The following is a 24,516-nucleotide window of genomic DNA, read 5'->3' on the forward strand; positions in this document are numbered from 1 at the left end:
CAAAACGGGGGTCCTGTTCATCAGGAGGGCTGTGGCGGACTCCACGAGATATTGTTCATCTCCACTGTCGACCCCCTCTAGCCTCCACGGGCTACTGTTCATCCACCATCGACCTCCTCCATCCTCCACCTGCGACTGTTCATCCACGGGCTCCTGTTCATCCCCCCTCCACCGCGCGCTACTCCACCAGCTACTGTTCTACCAGCCCTCTCCACGGGCTCCTGTTCAAGCACCCCTCCACGGGCTACTGTTCATCTAGTCCTCCACAGTCTACTGTTCATCCAGCCCTCCATGGGGTGGTCCTGTTCATCCTGCCCTCCACGGGGTCCTCTTCATCCGGCCCCAACCGGCTCGATCGATCGGGGTCCTGTTCATCCAGAGGCAACACCACGGGGTCCTGTTCATCCAGCCCCACCGAGAACTGTTCATCCAAACCACCCAGCAACGCTCACTTTTCATCTAGAGGCAGCATCGAGCAGCTTCAGTTAGCAGCAGTAGCGAAGGAATCGCTCGATCAGCTTCAGTTAACAGCCATCGATCGATCGCTCGGGTTCAGTAACGCGTAGCCTGTAGTGCAATCGCTCGGGTTCAGTTAGAGCCCAATGCCTCGCTCAGGTTTAGTTAGAGCCCAATGCCTCGCACCCACGCGTGTGCATGTACGAGAGAAACGCGCATCGCTCGGCCCCGACCACCCACCGTAACTGCGAACACCCCGATATTTTCCTCGCCCTCGCTTCTACCATGGTTTTTTCCGTCATGGACGGCCCAAAGAATGTCATGCAGCTGCGTTTCCAGCCCGCCCAGGATGAAAAGCCCATTTTTTGTCATGATTTTTTGTCATAGAAGTAGGACCCACCACATCTGTGATGATACTGGGTTTTGTCACAATTATTGTCATAGAAGTGTCATAAGTATGACAGAAAAAATTTCGTTCGGCCCAAAATGTCACGGATGTGTCTTTTTTTAGTAATCTGGAGCGCGATCTCGAGCTTCAAGCTGGCTATTTCATCGGAGAACACCAGCTCGAGGATGCGACGGCCATGTTCCTCTACTGCGCCAGGTGGACACCTGGGCCAAGGAGGCGGTCGATCCTATGGACCAGCGTGTTGGCATCCAGTGGGCTGCGGACAAGGAGAATGGCGGCACCCATGCGAACGGCGCGGTGGGCGTCCGGTGCAAGTACGGCGAGGTCGTCCTCTAGTGCAAGTACGGCGCTAAGGGCCTCTGACCACTCCTGGCGAGGAATGGGGGTACTGACCGGACGTGTACCTAGCTGCGACCCCGTGTCGACAGCGGGCAAGCGCCGATGGATCTGCTCTTGCTGTGCGGCGTGCCGCACCTCTCGCTCTGCAGTGCTCCAATGGTTTCGCCATGCGGCGAGGCACAGCCTATCTGTGCGGACGCGCCTAGCTTGCACTTCGGCATGCTATTGATCATGTTGTGCGGCGAGCTGCAGCCTGTCGGCGCTGACATGCCTATCTTGATCCGCGATGGTCAAGCGCCATGCGCCAAAGGTCTGCTCAACCCTGGAGATGACGCACATCACGGCATCGTCCATTGCGTTGCCGGGGAGCGCCTCGGCCTCGACAGGTCGTGGCGCCTGCTTGTTTTCCTTGTCGACGAGGTTGATGGCAGAGGCGGCGCTTTGGTGGGTTGGCATTCTTGGAAAAGGTGGATGTGCTATAGGCTGCGCTTGTCGCCTCCGTCCGTCGCGCGCCTCCTATGCACAATATCACTGGGTGGCGGGAAACAGGTGAGGAAATGGCGGGAAATGGTGGTGTGTTCATAAAACGACATCAATTAATGGAAACTTAGCATAGAAGGAACGTCGAGCTAGCACAAGAAGGAGATGATGATCAGATGAACACGGACCACACTAGGGAACCGTTTCTGTTATTACCGGTATTCGCACACATTTCTGATTACAGACCTGTTTGCCGCGTATTACAACCATCTTGTCATATTGAACCGTTTATGTTCTCTTGCCTCAACGCAAACAGTTCATCCGAGTGAACCACATGTCGTATATCACACACACGTTCATTTGGCGGCCCGTTTCTTTTGTGTTGCCTAATCACAAATAGTTCATCCGAGTGAACGTATGCTGTATATCGCACACACCTTCATCTGGCTGCCCATTTCTTTTGTTCCTCCGCATCGCAAACAGTTAATTGAGCTAAACCGTATGCCCTGCATCGCACACGTAACTAAAATCTGAACCGTGTTTGATGCATCCTCCATCGCAAATGTTTTGCACCTTTTTTGACGGTTTTTTACACCACCGTTTGCGATTATGGCATCGCACACAGTTTTGTTGAAGGGTCTCTGATTGTAGTGTCGCATTAGTAGCATCCTGCAGTAGTGAGGTAAAGTAGTAGCAGAAACACACTACTACTAAACATTAGTTGTAGTGCCGTATCAGTAACGCGGTGCCCCGCGCTACTGATAGCCCTTAGACCCGCGCTACTACAAGGCTTTTCCCTAGTAGTGAAAGGACTTTTGGGACAAAGCACCCCTGTCTCGAGGTGGAACCTGGGCAGGAGCACTTTTTTTCTCCGGTGGAGCTATTCCAGCAGGGAAACTTCCCTTTGGGAGGGGGAAATCGAAGCCATCGATATCACTAACAACCCTCTCATCACGGGAGGAGTAATCTTCATCAACATCTTCACCAGGAGCATCTCATCTCAAACCCTAGTTCATCTCTTGTATTCAATCTTTGTCTCAAAACCTCAGATTGGTACATGTGGGTTGCTAGTAGTGTTGATTACATCTTGTAGTTGATGCTAGTTGGTTTATTTGGTGGAAGATTATATGTTCAGATCCTTGATAATATTCAATACCCCTCTGATCTTGAACAAGAATATGACTTGTGAGTAGATAATTTTGTTCCTGAGGACATGGGAGAAGTCTTTTTATAAGTAATCATGTTAATTTGGTATTCTTCGATATTTTGATGATATGTATGTTGTCGTTTCCTTTAGTGGTGTCCAGTGAATGTCGACTACATGACACTTCACCATACTTGCGACTAAGGTAAGGCATTGTGGATTAGTAATTAGATGATGGTTTGCTAGAGTTACAGAAACTTAAACCCTAGTTTATGCACTATTTTGTAAGGGGCTAATTTGGATCGATATGTTTCATGCTATGGTTAGATTTATCTTAATTCTTCTTTCGTAGTTGCGGATGCTTGCGACAAGGGGTAATCATAAGTGGGAGGCTTGTTCAAGTAAGAAGATCACCCAATCACCGGTACACCCACATATCCAATTATCAAAGTAGCAAACACGAATCAAACAAACATGATGAAAGTGACTAGATGAAATTCCCGTGTGTCCACAAGAACGCTTTGCTTACTATAAGAGTTCGTTCTGGCTTATCCTTTGGTACAAAAAAGGATTGGGCTACCTTGCAGCAGCTTTTTTTATTTTACTGCTTGTTGCTCATTACAAACTACCTTTCTATCAAACTATTTGTTATCGATAATTTCAGTGCTTGCAGACAATAACTTGCTGAAAACCGCTTGTCATTTCCTTCTGCTCTTTGTTGGTTTTGACACTCTTACTTATTGAAAGAACTATGATTGATACCCTATACTTGTGGGTGACAAAGACTCTTTTCTAACACCGTTGCCGGGGAGTGAAGCGCCTTTGGTGAGTGGAGTCTGGAAAGGAAACTGAGGGAGTCCTGGATTAGGGGGTCTCCAGACAGTCGGACTATATCCTTTGGCCGGACTGTTGGACTATGAAGATACAAGATTGAAGACTTCGTCCCGTGTCCAGATGGGACTTTCCTTGGCGTGGAAGGCAAGCTTGGCAATACGGATATGTACATCTCCTCCCTTGTAACCGACTCTATGTAACCCTAGCCCCCTCCAGTGTCTATATAAACCGGAGGGTTTAGTCCGTAGGACAAGATACAATCATACCATAGGCTAGCTTCTAGGGTTTAGCCTCTACGATCTCGTGGTAGGTCAACTCTTGTAATACTCATATCATCAATATCAATCAAGCAGGATGTAGGGTATTACCTCCATCAAGAGGGCATGAACCTGGGTAACATCGTGTCCCCTGCCTCCTGTTACCATCCGCCTTAGACGCACGGTTCGGGACCCCCTACCCGAGATCCGCTGGTTTTGACACCGACATTGGTGCTTTCATTGAGAGTTCCACTGTGTCGTCATCATAGGGAAGGATGGCTCGTCTTGTTGTCAAGGACAACATCACCTCTGGGGGAGCCCTGGCTGTAGGCCAAACTCTCCAACTTGGCGGCTTCATCATGACCGCCCGCTCGGCCGCTACGCCGACGATGACTTCTCGGGTCATCGAAAATAGCCTCCACATCGGCTCAAAATTCACCGAGAAGATGGATCCAATGGAGCTCTCCTCTTTGGATGAGCTCTTGGATTGCATCGCCTCTCTGGGAGTCGCTACGGACTATGATCGGATTGGGCTTAAACCTGACCAAAGGGAAATTAACTCTCCATTGGTCACCCATCAGATAGCGGTGGTGGAGGAGCAATGCGGCGATTCTCCCTCTATCTTGAGGATGAACTATGTACGGATTATTGAGCTCTCCGAGCCGGATACCCGCTCACGGGAGGACATCGCCCTAACCCTGAACCTAGAATCAGGCTGCATACCGAACTTGTGGGGCAACATCCCGAAACCCGAACTTCCAAGATCGGAAACACCCCCGCCCCGAGGTCTCATATTGGGTCAAGGTCCGGATTTAAATCCACCCACCCACCCAGATACAAACGATATTTCCCACATTAGGCAAGAGCCCCAAGAGACAGTACATCACTATTGGGCCAGATTTCTCCTTGTAATGAACAAGGTCAAGAACTGTCGCGATGAAGACGCAATTTCGTTCTTTTGCAACAATTGCACGGACAAGGGAATCCTCAATGCCATAAGTCGCCGTGACATAGAGCACTTTGCTGACCTGGCGGCCATAGTACGGAAGTACTGTGCGATGGTATGCGCGTGGAAAACCCAAACAAAATTTTGGGATAATCCGGCTCTGACAAAACTCCTAGTCCGAACTAAAAGGGTGCACTCTCATAAGTCACCCGACTCAATTACAAAGAAGCAAAAGCCCACTACAGGGCGTGGAACCGTATTGGAGGGATGTCTTAATGGGCCCTGCAAAATTCATAGTACAGTGGATACTATACCAACACATAGCCTTAGAGCATGTTGGGTACTCCGGCAGGTGGCCAAGAGCGGTGAGGATCTCCTCATCCAAAACACCTCACAGCACCCTCCCGTGGATAACAATACAGTATTGATAGTCTTCAAGACCTTCGCCTCAAATAATAGGCGTAAGAGAGCACTCCGCAGCCTTGCCGAAGTCTGCCATGTGGCAGCAATAAATCCATGGAGCGACACGGCAATCACCTTCCATGCCAGTGACGAACCTAAATTCCGAACAGCCCGAGCACTAGCCGCCTTGGTCCTCAGTCCTATTGTGGATGGCTTTCGGCTCACTAAAGTGCTCATGGACGGCGGCAGCGGATTAAACCTCATTTATGAGGAGACTCTTCAAAAAATGGAAATAGACAGAAACCGTATTGAGCAAAGCAGCACGACCTTCCAAGGTATCATCCCTAGTCGGGAGGCACGTTGCGCTAGGAAAATCACACTAGATGTGGTATTTGGCACTCCGGAGAATTACAGGTCCGAACAAATTACATTCCAAGTGGCCCCGTTCACTAGCGGATACCATGCCCTTCTAGGGCGGGAGGCATTCATGATCTTCCAAGCCATACCCCATTACGGGTACATGAAGCTCAAAATGCCCGGGCCCAACGGAATCATCACTCTAGCTAGTGATCCGGACATAGCACTCCGCACCGAGAACAAAACAGCCGCACTGGCCCTCGAGTCATTATCCGAAGCCCTTCTGGCGGAGGAATTAACCGTGCTGTGTTCCATAGTGGACAGGGACGACGTGATACTAGACAAAAGATCCAAGTCCACTTCTTTTAAACCAGCGGATGAAATAGTCAAATTCCAAGTCCATCCAACGGACCCCACAAAAACAGCATCCATCGGGGCATAGTTAAACCCCGCTATAGACGCCGCACTATGGGAGTTCCTGCGCGAGAATTGGGATATATTCGCCTGGCACCCTTCATACATGCCAGGAATCCCACGCAGGCTGGCCGAGCATAGCCTCAACATTCTAAAGGGATTCAAGCCGGTCAAGCAGACTCTTCGGTGTTTCTCCGACCTAAGCGACAAGCCATGGGAGGGGAGCTAGCCAAGTTACTGGAGGCCGGATTCATTAGAGAAATAAAGCATCCGGATTGGCTAGCAAACCTAGTGATGGTACCAAAGAAGGACAAATCCTGGCGCCTATGCGTCGACTTCAAGGACCTTAATAAGGCTTGCCCAAAGGATCCCTTCCCCCTCCCTCGCATCGATCAAATTATCGACGCTACCGCAGGACACGACTCATTGTGCTTCCTCAACGCATACTCCGGTTACCACCAAATTAAGATGGCGGAGTCCGATCAAGCCGCAACGACATTTATCACTCCATATGGCCCCTTCTGTTTTAACACAATGCCCTTCGGGCTCAAAAACACCGGCGCAACATATCAGCGCATAATTCAGACATGTCTGGAAAACCAGATCGGCAAAACAGTGGAGGCATACGTAGATGATGTGGTCGTTAAAACCAGACACGTCGACTCCTTAATAGACAACTTGAGGCTCACGTTCGACAATCTCCGAACATACGACATTAAGCTCAATCTGGAAAATGCGTTTTCGGCGTACCCACCGGAAAGCTCCTGGGCTTTATCGTCTCCAATAGAGGAATTGAAGCAAATCCGGCTAAAATCCGAGCTCTGTTGCAGTTGGCTATCCCAACTGACCTCAAGCAAATCCAGAAGTTAACTGGATGCGTGGCGGCCTTAAGCCGCTTTATCTCCCGATTAGGAGAAAAAGCACTCCCCCTTTATCGCCTTCTTCGGTGCACCGAACACTTTGAGTGGACGGACGCAGCCACAGCCGGATTGGAAGAAATAAAATCCATCCTGGCCACCAACCCAATCTTGGCCGTGCTAAATGCCGGAGAACCAATGTTGTTATATATAGCGACAACTCACCAAGTTGTAAGCGCAGTGCTCGTCGTTGAACGAGAGACGGACGGACACAAATTCCCACTTCAAAAGCCGCTCTATTATGTGTCCACTGTCCTCACTCCACGCAAATCACGGTACCCACATTATCAAAAGATAGCATACGCGGTATTTATGGCATGCCAGAAATTACGACACTACTTTCAAGAGTGTTGAATCACGGTGGCTTCAGAAGTACCACTCAACGACATAATAAACAACCGAGATGCCACGGGCCGGATTGCCAAATGGGCTATCGAGCTCCTCCCGTTCGACATAACATATATACCACGACGAGTCATTAAGTCGCAAGTACTGGCCGATTTCGTCGCCGAATGGTCAGAAGCCGAACTCCCTAAAGAGTACGGCACGTACTCCAATTGGATCATGCACTTTGACGGCTCTAAAATGCTGGCTGGTCTGGGGGCTGGCGTCGTTCTGACGTCCCCCATCGGAGATACAGTCCAATACGTACTCCAAATACTATATACAGACTCCAACAACGCAACCAAATACGAGGCCCTAATACATGGTCTCCGGATGGCAGTTTCCATGGGCATTCAACGCCAGGAGGTGCGTGGGGACTCGAACCTCGCAATATCTCAAATAAATGGATACTTTGATGCCAAGGATCTGAAAATGGGAGCATATTGCAACGTCGTCCTCAAAATGTCAGTTCAGTTTAAGGGGCTTGAATTCCACCATGTGGCTCGGGAAAACAATCAAGCGGCAGATATCCTCGCCCGTATCGGCGCTAAGCGCGACCCTGTCTCACCTAACATCTTCTTGCAAAGTCTGTTTAAGCCATCAGTGGTATGGGAAGGGGACACCGGTAAGAATAGTCCGGACCCGACCACAACACTAGATACCGTACATTCTGATACAATCGGAGGCTCTGCCATCGAAATAACACCATCAGCCCACGTGATAATGGCCGTCATTGCCCCGTGGACAGAACCTTTCCTGGCCTACCTAACTAGGCAGGAACTACCCAAGGACCAAAATGAGGCACGCTGCATAGTGCGGCGATCTAAAGCCTATAAGGTCCACGAGCGAGAGCTCTATAAGAAAATCACTACCAGAGTCCTTCAAAGGTGCATCTCCGAAGAGGAAGGGCGGAAGCTTTTGGCAGAAATCCATGCCGGACTCGGCGGCCACCATGCTGCAGCCCGGGCTCTTGTAAGCAAGGCCTTCCGTACAGGTTTTTATTGGCCGACGGCCCGAGCAGATGCACAGTATCTCGTCCAACATTGCGTTGGTTGCCAGCTTTTTGCAAACCACAGCCATATGCCGCCCACCGCTCTCTAAAAAATCCCCATTACTTGGCCCTTTGTTGTCTGGGGGCTTGATATTGCCGGACCCCTTAAAGGGGGAACCCATAAGAATAAATACTTACTGGTCATGGTGGATAAATTCACCAAATGGATAGAAGCCAAACCTGTTAAAACGGCTGAATCCGGACTGGTGATAGACTTCATATCTGGGGTTGTACACCGTTACGGCATCCCCGACAGCATCATCACTGACAATGGCACGAACTTTACAGCCGACGAGGTGAAACTTTTGTGCAGCAACATGGGCATCAAGCTCGATTATGCTTCTATCTATCACCCGCAAACTAACGGTCAAGTCGAGCGAGAAAATGGTCTAATCATGAGCAGCATCAAACCCAGATTAGTGCGATCCTCAAAGGAATCAAACACGCACTGGGTAGAGGATCTCGACTCCGTACTATGGGGGCTGCGGACCATGCCGAATCGCACTACCGGATACACACCATTCTTTATGGTGTACGGTGCAGAGGCAGTTCTGCCCTGCGACATAATTCACGACTCACCTCGAGTGCGCATGTATGAAGAAAAAGAGGCCGAGCTCGATCGGCAGGACAGTTTGGACGCCCTGGAGGAGGAGCGCGACGTGGAAAAAGCCCATTCCGCATTCTATCAGCAACAGGCTCGAAGGTATCAAAGCAGAGAAGTACGGGCCAAAACCTATAACGTTGGCGAACTAGTTCTACGCCTGCCGGAGAAGAAAAAGAACAAGCTCAAGCCCAAATGGAAAGGTCGCTTCATTATTGACCAGGTTCTGACCGGTGGAGCGTACCGTTTGCGAGATGCATCGGACAATCGACTCGAGCCAAACCCATGGAACGCAGCCAGACTCCGAAGATTCTACGCCTAGTGTCGGACTCTATGTTCGTCTCCTTACCTCCGTCAATTTTTTGCATATCAATTATCTATCTTTTCTCTCTTTCTATCTTTTTATTCTCCTCAAGGCCTTAAAAGGCTAAACTTGTGTCTTGGTTACACAATCTTGACGCGCTAACCGCGCTCATTATACCTGGGGGCTTCTTATACAGAAGCTTAATATAACTATTTTTCTGGGATTTATGCCCCACACATGTGTTACTCTTCCGCATGTACCTTTTTTCACCATTATATGCATTGATATGACTTAAGTTTTGGCCAAGCTGGGTTGCCTGGCTCTGTTATTTATGCCCTATGTTCCCGTTAATTCGGCTAGGGCATAAGGGGAGCACCTCTGCGATTGTTACTGGTGGGTCAGCCGGATGTGTACCTCGGACTGGGTGAAGCCGAAAGCTAGCGTTCTTAAGGGAATATTCGGTCGGTGAACAAAAGATGACTTTTATTTAATTTCACACATGCCTACACATGTTTATAGCCTGCGTCTCTTTTCGCAGTTCGGACATGCACATTAGGGCATGCATACCCAGGGAAAGGAACCCTTAATGGAACTATTCTCCCTGGAAGATGTTTCTTACTTTCCATGTAATATAACATAGCTATTTGGGTACTTGTCTGTTCAAGCACTTATGACCCCTATGCCTGGTTTCCATGCATACCCTGGTTTTTACATAACCAAGTGGGTATTCGGATACACTCCGGACTATCAGGTCCAGAGGTCGAAGCGAAAAGGTCCGCCATGACAAATGATTTACAATCCGGCTAGGGACATTATATATGTCACTTGAAGTACACGGTCACTAAGACTGATTAAATTCTTCTTCTATACCATCCAACAGGCTGTCTAGCCTACAATCCTGTTGGGAATACTTTGCGGCTAATTCTACTTGGTCATACACCAAACTGACGGGGATCTCTTTCCCATCGGGCCCCCACAGGTCTGACCTCGGCCATGTGGTTTGGGTAAACTTTGGTATATCGCATCTTCACCATAGCCCAGGCTTCCCTTGCACCTTGTCGGCAGGATGATATCTTCCATAATCGGAAGCGCCACCGCGCTCCCTTGAGCTTCTCTACAAGCTCCCACATGCCTCCTGGTGGGGATGCGGAAGGCCACAAGGCTTGGGAAATACCCTGCATCACCTGCCGAACTTGTTCGTACAGTTGTGAGAGCTCTGGTAGAATATCACCCGTAGACCCGGGCATCTTCTCCGCGGGATGACCCGTCAGCATACCTGCAGACATAACTCTGTTAGCCGGCTTCTTCGCCGAACTCCTTCAAAAGTTCGTTCAAGCACTTACTAAAAATGTCGCGTTGAAGCCGCTTATTCTCCTTTACGAAGTCTGCAAGCTGGGCTCGGACGTCTTTCAGTTCCACGTCCAGCCGGATATTGGCATCCTGGAGACTATTTTTCTCCTTCCTGACCCGCGTAAGCACGCGCTCTCCAGCATTTAGCTGTCGATTAGCACGTTGTGCATCCTCCGGCACGGCCTCCGGATTCACTCCAGGGTCATCTGCAAAATCTACTATTAAGATCTGCATGTATGCCGCATACTATCTGGTACCTGTAATTCTTTGCAATAGAAGAAAATGTTGCCAGAGGGGGCCTTCTCGGACTCCTTCAACGCGGCCACCGCGACCTATAGCTGGGCTTTGCACTCTTCCATCTCAAAATGATCCTTAAATCAGTTGTGTCAACTGTTTCAAGTCTCAGGGGCTACTGATATATATAATCGTCGTATTTTCCTACCCGTATATCCTTTACATACTGGTCCGTGGCTCTGGCAAGACCATTTTGAGCAGCACGGATGTACGCGTCTCCTGGGTTGAAGGCATTGAACGCCTCTTGGGAGAAACAAGCGTCACGGAGTACGGCCCAACGACGCCTCTGATTCATGGCCCTCTCCACTTCGGAACTTGTAGCGGATAGTCTGTCCGCATCCTCTGTAGGAGGAGCATCCGGCGTCCGCCCCGTGTTAGCTTCCGCCTCTATGTCCGGCCCTGGAGCCCGACTGGTGGAGGCGTGATCGACGGCCTTTCCAGATATAGTCCGAGAGCATTTTTCCTACTAGGAAACATGGACGTCATTGTATTTTAAAGAAAGACAACAACCACGGAACAAGGTTTTGTATCATACCTCTGCGCCAGCGTCTCATTCCTGACCGCCTTCCTTTTTGGCCTACCCGGCTTCGTTGCCCCTTGTTGGCGAGTCACTGCGGGTTCGGCATGGCGTCCCGAAGGCCTTCCTTGTAAAACACCATATGTGTACGGTAGGTGAAGTGCATAAAAGGGGATCCTTCTTGGAAGTTGGGACTCTGGTTTTTCCTTACCTGCGATGCAGGGAGTAGCCCCGGATAGTCGGCCATGATGGCCACCATGGCGTCATCGCGGCTCAATTGATAGAATGTCTTGTCTATCAGCTCCACAAATATGTCCGGATCCTCTTCGAGTCCGGGATAGAGGGCCCGGTCAGGGTCCTTCGATTGTGGAGGTGGGCTGTTGACCTCCCTTACAGCTTTTCGCAGTTCCTGCCGTCAAACGGCAAGGTGAGTATTTACGACGAAGAATGTGGGAAGGTTGGGAGTAAAGAGTGACAGCTTACCCAGCTTGGAGGGTTGTACATAGAGAATCCATCCCATGGCTTAATACGGATGAAATCCTCTTCCTCTCCCTTGAACAACTCAGACAAAATTTTTGCTAGAGCGGCAGCGGAGTCCGGTACCTTACGCCCGCAGCGGGTGGCATCATCTTCCCCTTTAAAGCGCCACAGGGGGTGCCCTCGGTATTGGAGTGGCTGCACCCCCTGCATTATGCATATCGACATAACCTCGATTATTGTCAATCATGATTGAGCCAGCACTTTAATCCGGTCCATCAGGTAAAGGACTTCTCTCTTGTCTTCCTCCTGGGGGCTCACTGGGCGCCAGCTTCGGCATTTCTTCAGAGGAGGATTGTTGAACTCGGGAAGACCCCTCCGAATAGGATCTGGAAGGGGGACGTCCTCCATGTAAAACCACTCTGAAGGCCAGTCTTCGGACGTCTTCTTTGGGGTACCGGACAGGTATCTGGTCCCGGCGATGCGCCATATTTCGACTCCGCCCACTTGATATAGTGACCCCTCCTGTGTACGGGACACAAGGCAGACTAGCCTCTTCCATAGTTCGAAATGAGCCTCGCAGCCCAGAAACAACTCACAAAGGGCAACATAACCAGCGATGTGTAATATGGAAGCGGGGGTACAATTATGCAACTGGAGGCCGTAAAACTCCAGGAGCCCACGGAGGAACGGATGGATTGGAAATCCAAGTCCCCTTAATAAATAAGGGACAAGGCATACCCACTCCCCCGTGGAGGGATTGGGGAAGCTCTCCGCTTGCTTCCCGCCATTATAGGTGGCGAGCCCGGCTCGAACAGGGACCAAATATGCTGGAGGGAGAAATCCCTGGGTCTGCAGCTCTACTAATTGGCTGTGTGGGATAGAACACTTCTCCCAATCACCGGTCTTAGGGCTACGGGAGCGAGAGGAGGAGCTGCAATGGCCGGCCATGTTGGAATGGATTTTTTCGAGCACATTCCGATGGATACTCGCCGTGGGAGGATGGTGTGGTTTGGATCTAAGAATCCCCGTCCCTTTAATAGACAGTTTACTTACATGGCTAGGGTGGCGAATGTAAAAATGCCTCGGCTCCTCGCATTCGCTCGACACGTGGGATATAGCCCTTATTGGGCGCAGAAGCCAAGAAGTGCAACATTTATGGGAGCCGGACACTACTCACCAGATATTCAGAATTTGGAGAAGAACACGCCTTGCAATGCCGAAGACGATCTGCGTACCGGACTCATCGTCATTGAAGCCTGGTTTGGGGGCTACTGAGGGAGTCCTAGATTAGGGGGTCTCCGGACAGCCGGACTATATCCTTTGGCCGGACTGTTGGACTATGGAGATACAAGATTGAAGACTTCGTCCCGTGTCCGGATGGGACTTTCCTTGGCGTGGAAGGCAAGCTTGGCAATACGGATATGTACATCTCCTCCCTTGTAACCGACTCTGTGTAACCCTAGCCCCCTCGGGTGTCTATATAAACCGGAGGGTTTAGTCCATAGGACAAGATACAATCATACCATAGGCTAGCTTCTAGGGTTTAGCCTCTACGATCTCGTGGTAGATCAACTCTTGTAATACTCATATCATCAATATCAATCAAGCAGGACGTAGGGTATTACCTCCATCAAGAGGGCCCAAACCTGGGTAACATCATGTCCCCTGCCTCTTGTTACCATCTGCCTTAGACGCACAGTTCGGGACCCCCTACCCGAGATCCGCCAGTTTTGACACCGACAGAAACATTTATATTACATGTTGAAATTTACTCTCAATTGTTACTATGTAAAATAATCCTTTGAGGGGTTTGTTCGGGGTATCTTCACCTCGACCAGAGGCATAAATAGTTTCCCCTCAACCTATGGCACCTACTACAAATATTTATTATGATATCCCTTCGGGTATGATAGAGAAACTGTTAGCTAATCCTTATGCAGGAGATGGGACAAATCATCCTAATATGCACCTAATCTATGTGGATGAAGTTTGTGGATTATTTAAGCTTGCAGGTTTATCCAAGGATGGAGTTAAAAAGAAAATTTTCCCTTTATCTTTGGAGGGAAAGGCATTGACTTGGTATAGGCTATGTGATGATATTGGAACGTGGGATTAGAACTGATTGGAATTCGAATTTCATCAGAAGTTTTACCATATGCATCTGGTTCATCTTGATAGGAATTATATATATAATTTTTGGCCTCGTGAAGGAGAAAGTATTGATCAAGCTTTAGGGAGGCTTAAGTACATGATGTACACATGCCCCAATCATGACCTCGCAAGAGAAATTATCATACATAATTTTTATGCTCAACTTTCTCATAATGATCAAACCATGCTTGATTCTTCTTCTACTCGTTCCTTTATGAAGAAAACTATTGAATTCAAATGGGATCTTCTAGAAAGAATTAAACACAAGTCTGAAGATTGGGAACGCGATAAAGGCAAAGAGTCAGGTATAAAACTTGAGTTTGATTGTGTTAAATCTTTTATGGACACTGATGCGTTTCATAAGTATAGAACCAAATATGGACTTGACTCTGAGATAGTAGCCTCTTTCTGGGAATCATTTTCTACTCATGTCGATCTCCCTAAGGAGAAGTGGTTTAAATATCATCACCCTATCAAACAAAATATTGAGGAACCTGTTATAGTTAAATATGAAATGATCATTTGCAATGTTGATCCAATTGTGCCAACTGCTTATATTGATAAACCTCCATTTCCTGTTAGCATTAAGGAACAACTGGTACAATGAGCTGCTATACAAATGGTTTTTAACCACTTTTCCCGACGGCATTTTAAACTGTCGCCTTGCTAGTGTGTGCGATAGGGGGGTCCTTCCCACACGACCCAGAAACCGTCGGTGATAGGCCCTCTGGTCACTCACGCTGGGCAAAATGAGCTCGTGTGCGATTGGGCTAGCCATCGCATACAATTATACAGGCCCAATCATTTCCATTCATAAGTACATCCCACACAGCCAATCCCAGAGAAACGTTTCCCTTCATATGTACATCTCACATAGTCAATCCAAGGAATAAGTTTCCATTCGCATGTACATCCCACACAGTCAATGCAAGAAGTATGTTTTCGTTCATATGTACATCCCACACAATGAATCCTAGACAAACTTTTCCGTTTGCATGTACATCACACACAATTTTCCCCATCAATCATTTGTCATACCATTGCCATTGCTGACGATATTAAAAATTTTATCATTTGCGATATTGAATGCATCACACACGGTGCATTGAAGAAACTATGTGGCATAGGTTGTCCATCACACGCACTTTTATGTGGAAAATGTTTGCGCAAGGTGGCCTAACACAAACAGTTTTCAAGGGGAAGTCATGTGTGATTGTTCATTGATCCAACACATTTTCTTCCTAGAAACTGTATGGGTTGTCTGAGGTCATGGCCCACGGTGTTGTGTCCATAACCGTTTGCAATAGAAAAACCCAATAATCAGGCTAATTGGCCTATTGTTAATAATCCATTTATTAATCAAATTGACATTTCATATTAAGCACACAATATATTTCATTTTTGTATTACGGAACCAGGATTTCATAATTGAAATACATCAGAGTAGAACATCATATAGCTTCAGCACTCAGTTACACCATATAGGCATATAGATAGCTACCCCGTTACACAACTGCACCAACACCAAGTTTCACATGCAACATCTATAACCTTTGGAAATTAGCATCATAGACGGTGGATAGATTGATGAATCTCATCTGGAAAACTCCTGAAGCGGAAGGCGAATATTGAGCCTTCATTGATGTTGAAGGTCCTTGCAACTTTAGCCCACTGCTTGTGGATGATTGGTCGTCCATCCTTCGTCCTCTTGAAGAAGACGTCAATATTTTACTGTAGGTGTTGTATGAATACCTTCCTCACCTCCTGACCATACATGTGGTTTGAGAGGTAATCATTAGTGAACTGCTTTGGAAAGGCCTGAAAACAAAGATATGCATAAATATATTCTCTAAATTTGGAAATGGCGCAAAGGAATAAAAAAGAGAAGGTATAACAGTTAGTACCATCGTGTAGTGCACTGATGTTTTCTTCGTTGTGCATACAAAGATCTTGTTGTTTTTTGTTGCTAGTTTCCTTATCCGAACAATCTTTCTGAGTTTCTTGACTTGACTGATATTCATGGACAACTCATTTCCCCATATGCAAAATGGGTCGAACAGTGGGTCAAAACCTTTGAAAGAAGGACCTCATGTGCAAGACCAAATTGTTAAAATCTAAATATTATAATGGTTCCTGCAATTGCACAATAATGTGCTAGTAGACAAAGGACCATCCATGTGAAAACCTCGACTATAAACCTTGGTGCTTCCCATTGTTTCCCTGCAACACATATAAGGTAGTTATTGATCAAGTTAAGTGAGGGTTGGCATACTATCATTAGAATATGTAGATGGAAAATAAACACATTGCAAGTTCAACAAATTAATTCGAGCCACATGGAAAAGCCATTTATCCAAACCAAGCATGATTAAGAACTAGGAAATATAGCAATTGTATAGGTTTCTTGTGTATTTAGTATAGCCAAATTTGACTTATTCCTCACATGCATAACAATACAAAATTGTACCCACAACAATTGAACATCGCAATGCAGAACTGAACCAAACAATTAACTAAACACCACAACAAATGAACCAAACATTAACTGAGCAACATTGCACAATATAACATACTCTTAATAGAAGTTCAGATAGTTAACCAAAGAAAGCATGCTTAACAACTTGGAAATATAGCAATTGTAGTTGTTTCTCATGTATTTAGTACATCCAAATTCGATTTATTTCTCACATGGAAGACAATAAAAAAAGTGCACCCACAACAATTGAACATCGCATTGCAGAATTGAACCAAACAGTTAACTAAACACCACAACAAATGAACCAAACATTAACTGAGCACCACATTGCACAATATATAACATATTAGAAGATCAGACAGTTAACCAAACCAAGCATGCTTGACAACTTGGAAATATAACAATTGTATTTGTTTCTCGTGTATTTTGTACAGCCAAATTCGATTTATTTCTCACATGGAAGACAATACAAAATTGCACCCATAGGAATTGAACATCACATTGCAGAATTGAAGCAAACAATTAACTGAACACAACAACAAATTAACCAAACAGTTAATAAGTGGGCACCACATTGGACGACACATAGAACATATATACTAGAGGATCAGATTGCATGGTAAAAGTATATAGGACAATTCACTAGAATTTTTTAAGGAAAGGTAGGAGCAGCACATGCAACAGGTAAACCGAACGTGCTTAACCGGCATAGCTAGCTAACTAAACATAGGTCCTTATAGTGAGCTAATAAGACAAGCTACTCCTCAACTTCAGAGATATCAATGACGATGGGCCCCTTAGAATGGAAGAGGGCGAGGCCTCCACATCATGGGGGCCCTCCTCATAGTGGTGAGTTGCCTGAGCTGCTCCAGGCACCAACATGTTGGCTCTTGAGTTGAGGTAACCACGGGCACGCTAAGAAAACACCTCGCAGTCTTCATCGAAGGCACCGACGATGGCATTGAAGACACGGTCACATCGAAGGCATCGATGGCACGCGAGGTGTCAAAGGTGGCCTCGATGGCAAGGTGCTCCTCAATGATCTAGGGGTCGGCATGGATGGTAGACATTGTGACTTCATCCACGCATGCGGCCGCAATTTGCTTCTCTACTGCCAAATGCTCCTTGAGCCCCTGGCTATACTACGTGCACCATGGCTTAGGGTGGCGCTTATTTGGAGGATGGGTCTATGATTTGGGTGGAAGGTGTCGCACCGGCAGTCGGGGCATGTGGGATGTAGGAGGAGGAGGATGGGGGTCGGGTGTGGATTACCTGCCTAGATCGACGAGGCCAAGCAGCATGAGGGAGGGTCACCGGCAAGGAGGAGGTGCTGCAAGCAAACAGTGAAGGTTCAAACTTGGAAATTAAGGAGTAAATAGGGGAATTGTGGCCTTTAGTCAATGGGAGGGGCGGGGGAGGTAGATATTTCCACAGAAGCCAAAAAATTCGCTCGGTGCAGCGAAAAACTGGCGTGCAGAGTGTCATCAGACACGGACCCTTATTCAGCATTGTGCACGATATGTGAACATCGCAAATGATTCATATAGCTTACCCCGTGTGTGATGAGTTTGAACATGCAAATTTTGGTTTGAATTTCCCTGGTTACAGTGGTCATCCATGTCATTGCAAAATTTGGGTGGATAAAAGAGCCTACAGCACACCCACACTTCTTAATCGAGCAAGTTCAGCAATTAAACAGAGGTAGCTGACCTGAACATTACTCTATCAAATTAAAGGCCGACGCTCTAAAAAAGAGTACTACTCCGGCTGGCGCTTGTCGATCTCCGCCGCCTCCTCCATCTCCAGCTCGCGCCCAACGATCTCCTAGGGAAGGGGCTCCAATGCATCCATCGCACCATACTCGGCAAGCATATCATCATCCGCGTCTGCCATCTCTTTGGAAAAGGCCACCACGAGCTGGGCGTGGGCGGCCGCGGTCCGGGCTTGGACGGGCTCCATCGTGGCAAGGTATGCCGTGAATGAACTGACGGCTGCTCGAACGCTCATGGCGATTGCCAACTCTTCGACCATGGGTTGCCGACTGTTATCGAAGAAGCTTCATGCGATTTGTGCGGTGACTACCAGGAACTGGGCATGGGTGGCCTCCATCAGGGCTAAGGCGGTTGCTGTGGAACGGACAGTTGTTGTGCCATTCTCACCAGTTGCTATCCCCATTGTAGATGTTGCTACCGCCACCTTGATGTCTACTACACAACTTGTTCTTAAAGACTCATGTTGGGCCTCCAAGCGTAGAGTTTTATGGGACAGTAGCAAATTTCCCTCAAGTGGATGACCTAAGGTTTATCAATCCGTGGGAGGGATAGGATGAAGATGGTCTCTCTCAAACAACCCCGTAAACAAATAACAAAGACTCTCTTGTGTACCAAACACACCAAATACAATGGTAAATTGTATAGGTGCACTAGTTCGGCGAAGATATGGTGATACACGTGTGGTAATGATAGTAGATATTGATTTTTGTAATAGGAACAATAAAAACAGCAAGGTAGCAAGTAACAAAAGTGAGCACAAACGGTATTGCAATACTTGAAAATGAGGCCTAGGGTTCATACTTTCACTAGCGCTATCTCTCAACAATGCTAATATAATTGGATCATATAACCATCCCTCAACATGCGATGAAGAATCACTCCAAAGTTCTTATTTAGCGGAGAACATAAGACGAAATTGTTTGTAGGGTATGAAACCACCTCAAAGTTATCCTTTCTGATCGACCTATTGAGCTATCCCTATAAGTGTCACAAACAACCCAAGAATTCATATTAAAATAACACCATATGATACACATCAACCAACTCTAATATCACCTAGATACTCCAATGACACCACGAGTATCTGTGAGTTGATTATACTATATGCATCAAAAAAATTCAGATTCATAATACTCAATCCAACACAAAGAACCTCAAAGAGTACCCCCAAGATTTCTACCAAAGGAACAAGGAAAAGAACATGCATCAACCCGTATGCATAGATTACCCCAATGTCACCTTGGGCATTTGCGAGTTGGGTGCCAAAACATACATCGAGTGTTCTCAAATCCATAAAAGTATTCAATCTAATAACAACGAAATCTCAAAGGTAAAAGCCAATCCATCACAACCAGATAGAGAGGGAGAAACACCATATGATCCAACTATATAAACAAAGCTCGCGATTGATACGTCCATTTTGCATCATGCTTTTATATTGATATTTATTGCATTATGGGCTGTTATTACACATTATGTCACAATACTTATGCCTATTCTCTCTTATTTTACAAGGTTTACATGAACAGGGGGAATGCCGGCAGCTGGAATTCTGGGCTGGAAAAGGAGCAAATATTAGAGACCTATTCTGCACAGCTCCAAAAGTCCTGAAACTTCACAGAAGTCATTTTTGGCATTAATAAAAAATACTGAGCTAAGAAAGAACCAGAGGGGGCCCACACCTTGGCCACGAGGGTGGGGGCGCGCCCTATGCCCCTAGGCGCGCCCCCTGCCTCGTGGGCCCCCTGGTGGCCTTCCGATGCCCATCTTTGGCTATACAGAGTCTTTCGTCGAGGAAAAAAGTCAAAAGCAAGCTCAGAGGACGAAACTCCGCCGCCACGAGGCGGAACCTTGGCGGAACCAATCTAGGGCTCCGGCAGAGCTGTTCTGCCGTGGAAACTTCCCTCCGAGAGGGGGAAATGATCATCACCAACGATCCTCTCATCGGGAGGGGGTCAATCTCCATCAACATCTTCACCAGCACCATCTCATCTCAAACCCTAGTTCATCTCTTGTATCCAATCTTTGTATGCAAATCTCAGATTGGTACCTGTGGGTTGCTAGTAGTATTGATTACTCCTTGTAGTTGATGCTAGTTGGTTTACTTGGTGGAAGATCATATGTTCAGATCCATTATGCATATTAATACCCCTCTGATTATGAACATGAATATGATTTGTGAGTAGTTACGTTTGTTCCTGAGGACATGGGAGAAGTCTTGCTATAAGTAGTCATGTGAATTTGGTATTCGTTCGATATTTTGATGAGATGTATGTTGTCATCCCTCTAGTGGTGTCATGTGAACGTCAACTACATGATACTTCACCATTGTTTGGGCCTAGAGGGAGGCCTTGGGAAGTAATAAGTAGATGATGGGTTGTTAGTGTGACAGAAGCTTAAACCCTAGTTTATGCATTGCTTCGTAAGGGGCTGATTTGGATCCATATGTTTCATGCTATGGTTAGGTTTACCTTAATACTTCTGTTGTAGTTGCGGATGCTTGCAATGGGGGTTAATCATAAGTGGGATGCTTGTCCAAGTAAGGACAGTACCCAAGCATCGGTCCACCCACATATCAAATTATCAAAGTACCGAACGCGAATCATATGAACATGATGAAAACTAGCTTGACGATAATTCCCATGTGTCCTTGGGAGCGCTTTCCTTCATATAAGAGTTTTTCCAGGCTTGTACTTTGCTACAAAAAGGATTGAGCCATCTTGATGCACCTTATTTAGTTTTATTACTTGCTACTCGTTACAAATTACCTTATCACAAAACTATCTGTTACCGATAATTTCAGTGCTTGCAGAGAATACCTTACAGAAAATTGCTTATCATTTTCTTCTGCTCCTCGTTGGGTTCGACACTCTTACTTATCGAAAACGCTATGACAGATCCCCTACACTTGTGGGTCATCAGCGATACATCAAGATTGTGCCAAATTAAGAACACAAGAGAGAGAGAGAGATTAAACACGTAGCTACTAGTACAAAACCTCAGCCCTGAGGGTGGACTACTCCCTCCTCATCATGGTGGCCGCCAGGAAGATGAAGATGGCCTCTGGTGATGATCTTTCCCTCCAGCGGGGTGCCGGAACAGGGTCTGGATTGGTTTTTCGTGGCTGGAGAGGCTTGCGGCGGCGGAACTTCTGATATAGGCTTATTTCTAGGGGTTTCCGTATTTATAGGATTTTTTGGTGTGGGTATCACTCTAAGATGGGCCTCGAGGGGCCTGAGGGAGTCCCTGATTAGGGGGTCCTCGGGTGTCCGGACTATTTGACATGGGCGGACTGATGGGTCGTGAAGATAAAAGTAGAAGACTTTTCCCCCATGTCCGGGTAGGACTCTTATATGCGTGGGTAGCAAGTTTGATGTACGGATATGTAATTTCCTTCCCCTGCAAACCGAATCTATATAAACCCTAGGCCTATCCGGTGTGTATATAAACTAGGGAGGTTTAGTACGTAGAGGCTATCATAATTCCCATAGGCTAGACAGCTAGGGTTTAGCCCTTACGATCTCGAGGTAGATCAACTCTTGTAACCCCTATACCCATTGAATACAATCAAGCAGTACGTAGGATTTCACCTCCTTTAAGAGGGCCCGAACGTGGGTAAAACTCGTGTCCCCATCGTCCCTTGTTACTATCGATCCTCAGACACATAGTTTGGGACCCCCTACCCGAGATCTGCCGGTTTTGACACCGACATTGGTGCTATCATGGAGAGTTCCATTGTGTCGTCGACAGAAGGATCGATGGCTCGCCTTGTCATAGGTAACGACGCTATTTCCGGGGAGACATTTCTTGCTTGTAAACAGTTTGTGTTTGGCGGCTTCGCTCTGCGTGCCAATCCAACTGGTCACCTCGAGTAGATCGACAGGTACGCCCCTGGTCACTAGATCAGGTTTGGAAGCTTGAACTACATCGCCGATATCCGAGGAGACCTGGTCTTTGAAGGGTTCTCCACCTCGGCCGCCGTTCTTCATCCACATGAAGGAGGCTCGTCAGATCCACCATCAGATTCCGCTCAAGGGCCGATGATACGTCTCCAACGTATCTATACGTTTTTATTTTTCCATGCTATTATATTACCTGCTTTTGATATTTAATTAGCTTTAATATACCTTTTTATATTATTTTGGGGACTAACCTTCTAACCAAAGGCCCAGTGCAAATTGTTGTCTTTTGCCTATTTTAGAGTTTCGGAAAAAAGGAATATCAAACGGAATCCAAACGGAATGAAACCTTCGGGAGAGTTATTTTTGGAACAAACATGATCCAGGTGACTTGGAGTGGACGTCAAGAAAGAAGCGAGGAGGCCACGAGGCAGGGAGGCGCGCCCAGGGGGGTAGGCGTGCCCCCCACCCTCATGGGCCCCTCGCAGCTCCACCAACATACTTCTTCCTCCTATATATACCCATATACCCCAAAAACATCCAGGAGCACCACGAAACCATATTTCCACCGCCGCAACCTTCTGTACCCGCGAGATCCCATCTTGGGGCCTTTTCCGGCGATCCGCCGGAGGGGGAATCGATCACGGAGGGCTTCTACATCAACACCATAGCCTCTCTGATGATGTGTAAGTAGTTTATCATAGACCATCGGGTCCATAGTTATTAGCTAGATGGCTTCTTCTCTCTCTTTGGATCTCAATACAAAGTTCTCCTTGATTCTCTAGGAGATCTATTTGATGTAATTCTTTTTGTGGTGTGTTTGTCGAGATCCGATGAATTGTGGGTTTATGAACAATATTTGATTCCTCTCTGAAATGTTTTATGCATGATTTAAATATCTTTGCAAGTCTCTTTGAATTATTAGTTTGGTTAGGCCTACTAGGTTGATCTTTCTTGCAATGGGAGAAGTGCTTGGCTTTGGGTTCAATCTTGTGGTGTCCTTTCCCAGTGACATCAGGAGCAGCAAGGCACGTATTGTATTGTTGCCATCAAGGACAAAAAGATGGGGTTTATATCATATTGCTTGAGTTTATCCCTCTACATCATGTCATCTTACCTAATGCGTTACTCTGTTCTTATGAACTTAATACTCTAGATGCATGCTGGATAGCGGTCGATGTGTGGAGTAATAGTAGTAGATGCAGAATTGTTTCGATCTATTGTCGCGGACGTGATTCCTATATACATGATCATGCCTAGATATTCTCATAATTATGCGCTTTTCTATCAATTGCTCGACAGTAATTTGTTCACCCACCGTAGAATTTGCTATCTTGAGAGAAGCAACTAGTGAAACCTACGGCCCCCAGGTCTATCTTCCATGATATTATTTTCCTATCAATTTGCTATTTCTATTTTGAAATCTTTATTTTCCAATCTATACAACAAAAATACCAAAAATATTTATCTTATTGTCTCTATCATATCTCACTTGTGTAAGTGACCGTGAAGGGATTGACAACCCCTTTATCGCGTTGGTTGCGAGGTTCTTGTTTGTTTGTGCAGGTACTAGGGGACTTGTGTGTTGCCTCCTACTGGATTGATACCTTGGTTCTCAAAACTGAGAGAAATACTTATGGTACTGTGGTGCATCACCCTTTCCTCTTCAAGGGAAAACCAACGCAAGCTCAAGAGGTAGCAGCCGACGCCCCCGCCCGCCCCGGCCTTAGATCCGAGGCTAATCACTTCGTCCGAAGACGGGAGGTCAAACCCCGTCGGACGCTATCCCATCACGGAGCTCGCCGCCGGAGACCCGGAAGCGACCCTACCGTCAGCAGGCCCGGAGTCAAACGGGACCCTCGCTGTCATCGGAAAACTGGACTCACCTCTGGATGTTAACTCCGAACTCTCGAGGTCTGCGTCAATGGAGCTCGGTCAAGTGGTTATCACCGAACCTAGCTCTGCAGGTCCTCAAACACCCGTCTAGCTTTCGCTCCTAAACAAGACACTAGATCTAATGCGATCTCTCGCCATCACGAAAGTATCACCTTCGAACTACGCCCAGCCCGAACTAGGAGCTGAGAGTAGGGAATTTTACATCACACCCACCACCCACTTAATAGCCACTGTCGAGGACCTAACCAACATGCTAGAATATGCCTCCAAAGACATTGATGGCATGGACAACGATATCGAGGCCGAACCAGGCCAGGACCTGCCCGTCACTAGGCGTTGGACGGCCACTTCTACGTACGACGTGTACATGGTGGACACACCTGAAA

This window comes from Triticum dicoccoides, chromosome 2A, assembly GCF_002162155.2.
Source record: "Triticum dicoccoides isolate Atlit2015 ecotype Zavitan chromosome 2A, WEW_v2.0, whole genome shotgun sequence".
Classification (NCBI taxonomy): Eukaryota; Viridiplantae; Streptophyta; class Magnoliopsida; order Poales; family Poaceae; genus Triticum; species Triticum dicoccoides.